This window comes from Diadema setosum, chromosome 12 (assembly GCF_964275005.1).
Source record: "Diadema setosum chromosome 12, eeDiaSeto1, whole genome shotgun sequence".
Lineage (NCBI taxonomy): Eukaryota > Metazoa > Echinodermata > Echinoidea > Diadematoida > Diadematidae > Diadema > Diadema setosum.
In genome coordinates, this window is record NC_092696.1 from 36,218,992 (window position 1) to 36,231,068 (window position 12,077).

Here is a 12,077-nt window from a genome sequence, read left to right on the forward strand (position 1 = left end):
TAGAAGGTTTCAAATTCAGTTATAAGGTGGTAAAATGTAGAGTCCCTCACGGTTTCATTCTTTGCCTTCTTCTATTTGGATTTTGTTCTCAATTGTTACATTATAATTTATTGTTTGCTGATGGTGTAAACGTTTTTATGAGTGACGTGGATATATCATTATTTGAAAACATGAATATAGAATTGAAGAAATTAGATGTATGGATGCAGGCAAATAAGTTAATTTTGAATGCAGGAAATTTCATGATAATCATTTTGGACTCGTGAGTGTACTGATAATTTCGTCTTATATTACAATATTGATATTATAAAACGAGTAATAAACATACTGTTTTGGGGTGTTATGTCGGATGATAAACTGTCTTTGAATAGTCATGTTAATATGCTTTGCAACACACTGTCCAGAAATATTGGTATATTGCGAAAAAGGATATTTTTACCTAAACATGTGTTGCAATTCGTATATAATTCGTTCATTTCATCTCGTTTGAGTTATTGTACTTTCGCCTGTGGTCATTCAACTAAAAAGAATGTGAAACATATTCATTTGTTGCAAAATAAAGCTATTAGTATTACAGCTCACTCACAATATTTGTCGCAAACTTTTGCATTATTCAAAAAAACAAAACAAAACAAAACAATGTATGACCAATTCAAGATGAAATCTGCTTCCAAGCAGGAAGTTTTATGGAACGGTATTTATTTGGCGCATTACCAGCCCCCTTAAGCATCGTTTTCATCTTAACATCTTTCATCAAGAAAACCAACAAAATGTTCATCCTCCCCGCTACCGAACCGAATTAGCCAAGTCAACATTTTTTTTTTTTTGTTTTTAATCAAGGTTCCATTATGTGCAATACTTTACCAAAGGAACTGAAAAACTGCAAATCATTACGGCAGTTTAGAAACAACTTCAGACGCATTTTCCGTATTTAATAGAAATATATTTTTGTATATTCTGCCAGTATTTTACTCTTCATTTTTCCTTCTTCAGCCTGCTTTAACTGCTTACCATTTGTGTTCTATATATTCTGTACCTACATTTTAAGTTGAGAAAGTCTTGTATTTACTTTGGGGCCTATTCCCAACAAGCCTGAAGGCTTGAGTTGGTCCCCCACAATGAATATGTTTATACTATGACTTAAAATGTAATGATTGTTGTTTTTAATGTGGAAATAAATGAAACGAAGTAATAGGAAAAGGAAATCAATTCCATAGCTTCCCTTGAGTACAAATGACTTTGATTTGATTTTGATTTGATTTGATTTTATTGGTTCCTGCATTATATCATTGCTCCTGTAGATACATACACATATATCATATACATTGATGGTACCATACATATAAATGGATATACATAAACATAATTGCTAACAAGGTAAGATTCTTCATTACCTTTAGAATATACAGCAATACAGTTCTTCATTGCCTTTACAATGTACAACAGAACATATCAGTGATGCAATGAATAACGCAGAAGGGCTACAGCTTAAGCATTGCTTGATTTGCATGCAGCCCTCGTACATAATACATATTAGGAAAATAGGGGGGAGGGATGACTTGCATAGAGATAGGATAGGAGAAAGGAGAGAGGAGAGGTCTATCTGCTTTCGCTAAGACCAGGCGTCCACTAGGGCGCGGACAAGACTCGGACAGGTCCCGGAATGCAAATTTGGTATTCCGCACTCCTTCGGCAACCTGTCCACACGGTCCTGAACGTGTCCGCTCACTGTCCTAAACATGTCCGGGCGTGTTCCACACCTTCGGGAGAGAGAAAAATTTCCGCGTCCAAATTTTGATCGAGACCAAAATTTGGACGCGGAAATGAACTTCCTGACACCTTCGGCGACTTGTCCTGACGATGTCCTGAGGATGTCCCGCTTGTCCGGAACCCTTCCGCTCCTTCCGCACACGCTCCGGAAAGCTTCCCGCGGTGTGGGGAAGCTTCGCGAATGAAAGCGGAAGACACCAGGAATGTTTCAGGACAGCGCGGAGCCGATGCGGATCTATATATGCAAGTGTCCGGAACCGATGCGGAAATTTTGTTATCCAGACACAAAAGTGTCGACACTTTCCGCGAGCGTCATGCCAATGAAACGCAAAAAGAGCAAGAAGGGAGGCGAGGCCCCCATGCAAATATCCCCATCACAGGCACACCTTTCGTCTAGTGATGAAGAACAGGTAAATCTAAGGAGTTCCCGGTCCCAGAAGGCAAAGAAGAAGGTAGTAGAGACTGTGCCAATAGTAACCAGAAAGAAGTGAAATCAGCCCTCCTAACCTCCTAATAAGTTTATGAAGAGTTTGTTTGCAAAAACCGAAAAGTCCATATTTGCCAAATGGAGATATTTGCGATTAAAGGTCAAGAAAAATAAAGAGAATAAAAAAAATGTGCTTCTTTTGACCATAACTTCAAAAATGTGCCTTTATATGTAGTGACCAATATATCATTTAAAAGGTATTATTTTGCACTTTATGACAGAGACCGTACTTCAAAATCTTCAAAAATGGACTTATCGGTTTTTGCAAACAAACTCTTCTTATGTTGATTTGATCTTTTCAGAAATTATTTTTCATCTGAGTGACTTTCATGGTTCCCATTACTTACTATGGTACATTTTCCTTTATGTTGTTTTCTTATTTTATTTGCAAACAAACTAGGCTGTCCCATGTGACAGCTAGCCCAGCTGAAAAATCACAAAAGTATGTGGAAATACACTCAGGAAAAAAAAAAAGCATAGAATTTTTGGCTAAATGTTAATGTATTATATAAACATGAACAAGTTGTTATACATACGTAAATGCTCTCCAATGATACAATATATCAGAACAAAAGACAAATTCATCACAATAAAAAGCATGAATTCAATTGTGGTCTCATTACAATGTCATATCTTTAAAGCCCAAAATAACAATGAAAGCTAAAGATAATGGAGGAAAATGAAGAATTTTCTGTCAAATCAAAATTCAAGTGAAATAAGAGAAAAAGCAATAAAGTATGAACTCGAAAAATTGTTTAATTTCTTTCTTTCTTTTTTTTTGTAATTTTTGCTGAGTGTATATATTTAAGTACACTCTAAGCATCACAAATCATTTCAAAAATATTCTTTACCTGAATGATTTTTGTAGTTGTTATTACCTAATGATTTTATGTTCTCTTTTTGTTTTAGTTGCAAATAAACTCGATTGTCCAATTTGACAGCTCAGCTGAACCCCCCCCCCCAAAAAAAAAAAGTAAATTAAAGTAGGTTAAAAATATTTCCCCATTTTTACATTCATTGAAAATAGGCTATAAGCTCTCAGCATGAAAAAAAAAACAACTTCTCGGACTTGAATCATTGCAAAATGTTCAAAAGTGATCAAAATATGAGAGAGTTAGAGATGCACAAGAGTAAAAATGAGAGAAAGAAAAACAAATTTAATGATTATGGTAAGTTTGGCATGCTCTGCAGAAGTATCAGACAAAACATGTATATACTTCACGATGGATAAAGCACAGGTCTAAAAAAGGGAATAAAGAATATATATATATATATATATATATATATATATATATATACATATATATATATATATATATATGGTTCAAAAAGTTTGCGAATATCATCCATGTGACTGTAGGCAGAGAAAAGATTGTTCTCCCAGATGAGACAAATAAATAAAAAAAAAAATGAGTCGTCAGCCGACATGCAGACAGTCCTATTCTTCGACTTTTGGTGGTGACATTTGTAAAATGATATTGACCAATCATATCAAAATATTAGCAGCTACTGCGGAAGCACAACAAGGAGCATCAATGACGGCTAGCAGTCAAATGAGGAAAAGTCAAAGTCAGCGCCAAATCTATACCTTTCCATTTTCCTGGTACTGTCCGCAGTTTGTCCGCATGCCTAACTTATGTTGTCCGGAAGGCATCCTGATTGTCCGCGTTCATTCCTGGTGTAATCCTAGATGTTTCCGCGCTGCCCGGCTACGATTAGCATATTCCGAGGTATTTCGCGCTCTTCCGGAGTAATTCATAGGAATGTCCGCAGTCAGTCCGCGGACAGTCCGCGGACATTCCTAGGAATATCCCAGGACAAGCCGATTCACACACTTATTCCGCGTCTGACGCGGACAGGATGCCGAAATGACAGAATTTGCTTCCGCAACCCTTCCTGGGCTTGTCCGCGCCCAAGTGGACGTCCGCCCTAATACACAAAGTTACATCACCTGGATCACTGAATAGTAAAACATGGCAAAATATTTTATCACCGAGGTACAGGTGAACAGTTACAGATCATGGTCGGTTACATAACATTACGCAATAAATTCTGAACGGCGATAATTCAACGAGGAAATTTAATATACAATACAATACAATTGCAATGACATCATAAGATCACTGATATCCAAGGAGCAGCATTGTCTTTACAGCTTTCTTGAAAGAATACATAGACTTTAAAGTTCGAATTTCTGAAGGAAGAGAGTTCCAAATATCAGGTCCAGAGTGTCTGATAGATTTCAGAGCCATCACCGTTTTAGGATTTTGTAGATGAAATTTATCAGATTGCCTTGTGGGTTAAGAATGTATATCCTTGTTTAACTGAAATAATGAGAAGAACGAAGATGGCAACAAAACGTTTGTCCATTATTCGTAATTTGAGATGTTGACACCTTCTTTTGCTTACCAATGACGTCACTAATAAGTGGCTGGCATATTTCCAGTAGCATTTTCAAAAGCTTCCGTATAATACATTCTGCGGGAAAGCCTGATAATCTGTGTAAGTTTATTTCTTTATGATTTATATCGTTTAACATTATCATTATCATTATCCTTATTGTTAGACTTTCTTTTTGCAGTAATTATCCAATCACCTGATAATATGCAACCTGTCATTCCAATGTACGTATTAGCAATGTTTCAGGAATGTTACAACTTGAGAAATATAATCATTGTAAATAGTGACATAGGCTAAACATAAGCTATACACACACACACACACACACACACACTCACCTTTTCACGTCGTCAATTGCGATGCCCCTTATGTCGAAAGTACCCCTGACAACGCGTTCGAAAAGCGTGGAGTTCTGAAGAGAAACGACAATGATGTCGTATTTCTTACCCAAACCACGCCATTGCAATTCCACGCTAACGAAGAGAGCGCGCTTTGATTCAGAAAGAGCAAGATGGTAGCAATTATCACCTGGGGAGAGAGAGAAAAAAAAAAATCCGTCATTGAATGAATTACTTTCTTCCATTTTTATGGAATCGTCATCAACCCTTCGGCAACTGAAGTTTTCGTAAATATAATTGCCCATGGTTCCCTGGAAGGTACAGCAATATTGCTCAAATTTCGACAACTTTCTAAATGATGAAAAAACAAAAACAACTTAATTCATGTTTATTTTTGTCTATCACAAGGTTTCACTTATTTGAACGCCTGTAAAGACCAAGAGAATGGCGTGTCACACAAATAATTCTGATAAACCTTTTTTACCTTTGATCTCTTTAAAATTGCGTTATTACATATTTTATATGAAAAAAACATGAAAAATGGATAAGCGTTTGGGCGTTTCACTGACTAATGGGATGAAGATCGATTCCAAACCATGCTGTATTTGAAGTGCTTGCTTCCAAAAGGCGCTAAATCCAGGATTTTTTTAATGGATTTAGCGCCTTTTGGAGGCAAGTTCTTCATTTGGTCCCAATTATACAAATGAAGAGTTTGTTTGCAAAAACCGATAAGTCCATATTTGCCAAATGGAGATATTTGCGATTAAAGGTCAAGAAAAATAAAGAAAATATTAAGAAAAATTTTGTTTCTTTTGACCATAACTTCAAAAATGTACCTTTATATGTAGTGACCAATACATCATTTAAAAGGTATTATTTTGTACTTTATGACAGAGATCGTACTTCAAAATCTTCAAAAATGGACTTATCGATTTTTGAAAACAAACCCTTCAAATATAGTTAAAACTTATGGCAATCGAACAGAATCAAGACGTTTTCTAATAGGTGGACTTAATAACGAAAACTTATAACGAAATTTCGTTTTAACGAAGTAAAACTTCTGGTCCCAAAATTATTGTCCTTATAGTCTATGATACAAACTCCGCTTATAACGAACACGGTTATAGCGAAATTTTCGTTACAACGAAGTCTTTTCCGGCCGCCACTGACAAAGAAAAACGAAAGAAATGTGCTCCATTATAACGAAATGCCGCTCGCTCTCAAAAAATACGTATAGCGGAACAAGCATTTATAGCGTCTCTGCAAGAGCGAACGCTTCACATCACTGTGTGTTCGCTCTGTGTGTCACGCACAGTTTCCGAGAGGGACTTGCGTTATTGTTATACAATAATATTATATAATTATATAATAAAATAATAATATAAAATATGATAAAATAATAATATAAAATATAATTAAATAATAATTATATTATAATATACAATAATATTGTTATACAATAATCTGAAATTAAATGAGGTTCGTTTTATTGTTCCGAAGGTTCTTTATTACAAAACACACAGATTCTGATATACCAAAAATGTCCGTTAGTTTGGAAATGAAATAGGGTTTGTTATTACGAACATTTTGGCGTTATTCCAAAGGTTCGGTATTAAGGTTCGTTTAATCCGATAATGAAATATGGTTCTTATTACGACGGTTTGTTAGTCCGAAAATGATAGGAATTCCAAACATTCGTTAATCGGAAAATAAAAAAAAAAGTTTCGCTATCCCAAAAGTGAAAAAGGTGAGTGCAGTAACAAAACTTAGGGATTACAAACCTTATTATCATCTTAAGATAAGCCAACATTCGAAATAACTTAATTTTTCACATTTTTTGGATTAACAAATGAAGAGTCTGTTTGCAAAAACCGATAAGTCCATATTTGCCAAATGGAGATATTTGCGATTAAAGTCAAGAAAAATAAAGAGTATAATAAAAAATGTTTTGCTTATTTGACCGTAACTTCAAAAATGTACCTTTATATGTAGTGACCAGTATATCATTTAAAGGGGAAGGCTAGTAACTGATCAGTGGGAATCAGTGGAAATGCTGGGAGATGATTGTTCCAATCCTTATGGGATTCATTCAAGAGTTCATTGTATATCTATTGTTGTGTGAAAATGATTTGCTTCAGAATGGTCTCATATTCAAGTAATGTGCAGTTTTAATGCTTCCAGGTTAGCGTCCCTGGTCAGTGACGGAGCATTAATCTGCACATTACTTGAATATGAGACCGTTCTGAAGCAAATCATTTTCACACAGCAATAGATATACAATGAACTCTTGAATGAATCCCATAAGGATTGGAACAATCATCTCCCAGCATTTCCACTGATCAGTTACTAGCCTTCCCCTTTAAAAGGTATTATTTTGTACTTTATGACAGAGACTGTACTTCAAAATCTTCAAAAATGGTCTTATCGGTTTTTGCAAACAAACTCGTCAAATCTTCTTCGGAATAACGAAACTTATTTCATTTTCGGATTATGAAACCTTCAGAACAATTTAACAAACCTTCGGAATAGAGAACCTTTCTCAGTTTTTGATTTACAAACCGTTGGAATGACGAATCTCATTTCATTTTCCAATCAACGAACCTTCGGAAAATATATTTCTATCTAAATTATGAACTTTCGGAATAACGAATCTTCGGAAGAGTGAAACTTCAGATGAACAAACATTCGGAATCCCGGAATTGGCGAAACTTCGGAATAAGCAGCCTTCGGAGTAACGAATTTTAGTAAGAAACAAACCTTTGGAATAACGTACTGTAGCCGAATCCTAAATCATCATTTTTTATACATGAATGCCAGTACAAACAACTTTATGCTCTCTTTTAAATGTAATATTTAAACCAAATTAAAAGGGTACCATCCCATTTCACATAGTTTTCCAGTGTATGATATGAGTATTCAACAAACAGAATATGATATATGCGTGGTTTCCTTGAAAGAAAACTGCCGGTCGCGAGCATTTCGTTATAACGGGAGTGCACTGTTTTTGCGTTAGTTCCGCATTTACCAACATACAATCATCTACACGCATTATCAACACTCGAACCTACTAGTGTACACCGTTTCTGGCTCTCCGGCGCTAATGCCAGCCCGAAGGATTTGACCTGTTGTTGCTGCTGCAGTGGTAACCGTTGTCCAATAGACTATTTGATCCTGTCGATCATATGCTATATCTCTTATGTTCCGGCCTACCGTTGGAAGTGTGCGGTATATCGTAAAATCCACTTTCGTTCCTTTTGCCACATATATGGTTTGGCCATTACCCACGATTACAATGGTGTCTTCTGTATGCGTGAGAAATACGAAGAGACACAAAGGGAGTGTAGCAGTTATGGTGGTCAAATGAACCATAGGATTAAACATGGTTAATACAGTTAATGGAGTACCAGGTGTTAGTTATTTGCTCTGTTGTTGTTCCTTGTTGTTCTTGCTTTGTAAGGTTTTGTTTTGTTTTGTTTTATTTTGTTTTGTTGTTGTTGTTGTATATCGTAAAATCCACTTTCGTTCCTTTTGCCACATATATGGTTTGGCCATTACCCACGATTACAATGGTGTCTTCTGTATGCGTGAGAAATACGAAGAGACACAAAGGGAGTGTAGCAGTTATGGTGGTCAAATGAACCATAGGATTAAACCTGGTTAATACAGTTAATGGAGTACCAGGTGTTAGTTATTTGCTCTGTTGTTGTTCCTTGTTGTTCTTGCTTTGTAAGGTTTTGTTTTGTTTTGTTTTATTTTGTTTTGTTGTTGTTGTTGTTGTTTTTTTTTTTTTAGGGGTGATTGCCTCTGATACTATCTATTTTTGCCGATTATGGAGATATCCAATGCGGGGACAAATAGGAACTTATTATTCTTTTCTTTTTCTTTCAAAAAACATCCCAAAGTAATGGAATTACTTCACTTGTTTACATCGAAAAAAAATCAATATCAGTTTGCATTCATTGTAGCTGAAGTATTGGACAATACTCGATAGCTCTTTCTAACTAGTTGTAATTGAAAACATTGGAAAAGGTGGAAACTGTTATTTTGTTTTAAGGCAATCATAAACGCCGGACAAATGTCGACAGTTTTGGGATAAGAATCCACTTTATCATTCTGCTATATTTCAATTCTTTTTCCATTTTCATATTGATAGGCCTACACCAGACAAGTGTTAACAAAGTTTGAAAGTGTCTTTGATTGAATTGGCACTGCAGATTCATTAAATTGAATGTAAATCGCCTAAACCATCCACTGAATATCTTCAATGATAATTGTGCATACCCTCGTTTTAAGATAGGGCCCTATCACAAGTTGTATTTCAGATATTACGTCAGAACAGTGACTCGTTCGAAAGAAGGAACTATAATATAAATGCTCCTGGTTTGTCCTGAATAATCAAATGGTTTTCACTGAATAATTGATTATTCACCACCAGTCAAATACAGGAGAAATGATGTTCGTTTCATGTCCTGCCATGTTCTGTCATGTTCTATCATGTCTCCTAACCCTTTCCATACTGAAATTCCCATAAACTTAATACACAGGTCACCAGGTTCCCGCATGGAACGGGTTAACTGTGTTTTGCTAATATTACCTGCGGGGCCTTTCCGTCTGGGTTGGGAAGAGACGAGTTCTCGAAAAGGCGGGCGATTCATGCGCGTTACAATGGGTTCAAGTTCAATCTCACTACCGTCTGCGCAGATTACAGGTTGGCATGAGGCAGAATTCGCAAAGAGATACCGCACACCCACTGTGAGTGCAATTTTTTTAGTTCACAGAAGGGTGAAAACATGCAAACAGTCAAAGAATTACATAAATAATATCCTACACGGCTCTTTCGTATCACCCAACCTTCTTTGAAGGTATTAAGGGAAAGTACCATTACTGTAAAATAGTGTCTGCATCTGTCCACTGTTTATCATTAACTTTTCATTGTGTTTGTGTGCCTGATTTACGTAATTAGCAAAGACCAGCCGACCTTTAAAAAATAGGGAAAAATTAAAAAAATCGAGGAAATGTTAGTATGTTCTAGTCAACTAATCAGTAGATACGCAATACGCCATTGTTCTCGAAGAAAAGGCATTTCTTTCTTGAACTGTTTCGACTTTCAAAGGTATTCATGCATACGGATTTGTTGATGTCTACTGACGTTATTCAAAGGTCTCACGTATCTACGCAATGGAAGTGCATCAACATAATCCATTATAATACTGGATTTTAAGAACGCCCTTTTTATGTCCTCGTCTATGTCTGTTGAAGTGAGGAGGGGAACTGTTCGCTGACAAATAAACAAATGGACTGTATAGTGAGGTACTGGGAGAAACTCACCTGCAATGCTGGCAATCACAAGACAAATTGACGCTTTCATGATGGGACTGCTTCTGTAAGATTCGAAGGCACCCTATGTGAGTTCAATCGCGTCAGTTTTCCAACAATATGATGGACAGGGTACTTTTCCTGCAATTTGTAATATTACAGAAACGTGGATTCTTGCTGGGAATTGTATATTATTTTCATTTTTTTTTTTACGGAAGATTTAACAAGAACAAAAAAAGAATGCAATCTATAAAGAAACTACGAACATACTAGTATTATCTGATCTAGCCTGGCAGTAGACCTTTCACAACGGCACAGCTTTTAAGCAGGCATGCCTTTTATACAACAAATCATTTGACATTTTACAATGTCATAATAACCTGACAGAAATGAACACACTGACCTGCCACGTAAACGTTACATGCAACCAAATATCTAACAGGAAGAACATATTCCGAAGTGGTTGTCAAATTTCAACAAAATACCCAAATAAACTTTGGAGTTAGGGTAAGGGGAGACAAATCCACCACACGAGGAGTCAGAACTTCTGGAACCTGAAAGACAGGATTGGATTTTTAAGAGAAAGTAAATTTCAGCTAATAAACATATTTATCATCGAATCTGCAGTAGCAAGTCTAAATGTGCTGTTTTATCTTTTCTCTTCTTTCTTTTATTTTGGTGGAGGGGGAATGACTCCAAGGTACTAGTAGCTTTCCCAAAGCATTTTTCAACGCAAATGGCAGAATTGGAGCTGCAGGAAACACAAGAAGAACTGGAAAAATCGCTATTAGCAGTGAAACCTACAATATATATATATATATATATATATATATATATATATATATATATATATATCTACATATATATATATATACACATTATATCACTCATACTAAAAATGATATGACATCAATGCAGATATTCCTCGATATACAGAGTAATTGACCATGAGGATTTAGAATAATTATACTTCTCCCTTTCGTAGGGTCAAGTATATTGTCTTACGGATATGATTATCTAACATCATGGAAGCTGTAACGAAGAATACCTCCAGCGAGCGAACCTACCTTCCAGCTGACTACCGTCATCGGCGATTTCTTTCCATACTGATTACAAAACTCAAAGGAAGGCTGTAAGTACTTTCGATGCCTCAGAGTTTCTGTTGAAAGCATAAGTATTTTTTTTTCTTTTATTACCATTACTGTTAACTCATGTTTGCGTGCCGTTGCAACCATGATACGTGTTTAACATGTCTCACATGAAATGCCGATGTGATATTAGCCAAAAACTAACTTATCATTAGCACTTAATGAGTGCGTGATTTTCAAAGAGTGAGACACTCCCTCACTTTGAATGTCATTACGTGTAAACATTTAGGTAAAGTACACCATGAGCATTTTTTTTCTTATGCGTAACTCTTTGAGCCAAAAAGGAAATTCACCTACATGTACACGACATTGTATCTACTCAACGTGTCCGTAATTCTGCTTTCTCTTAAGGTGGCTATAATTTTGACAAACAGAAATATGCACATTTTGCAAATTTAAAAAAAAAAAAAAGTTTTATCATGGTATAAAAGAGACTGAAGTTCAGAAAGAATTCAAATAAAAAGTGTTTAACATTGTAGTATGAGAGGCAAGTGACCGCAATTAGTGATCATTACAATGCTCTTTATGACATACAGTACCATCTCAGAAGCACCTATTAGCCGTTGCTCGAAATTGATGTATTCACTAAACGAATGCATATTCTATGATGAGCTGCAA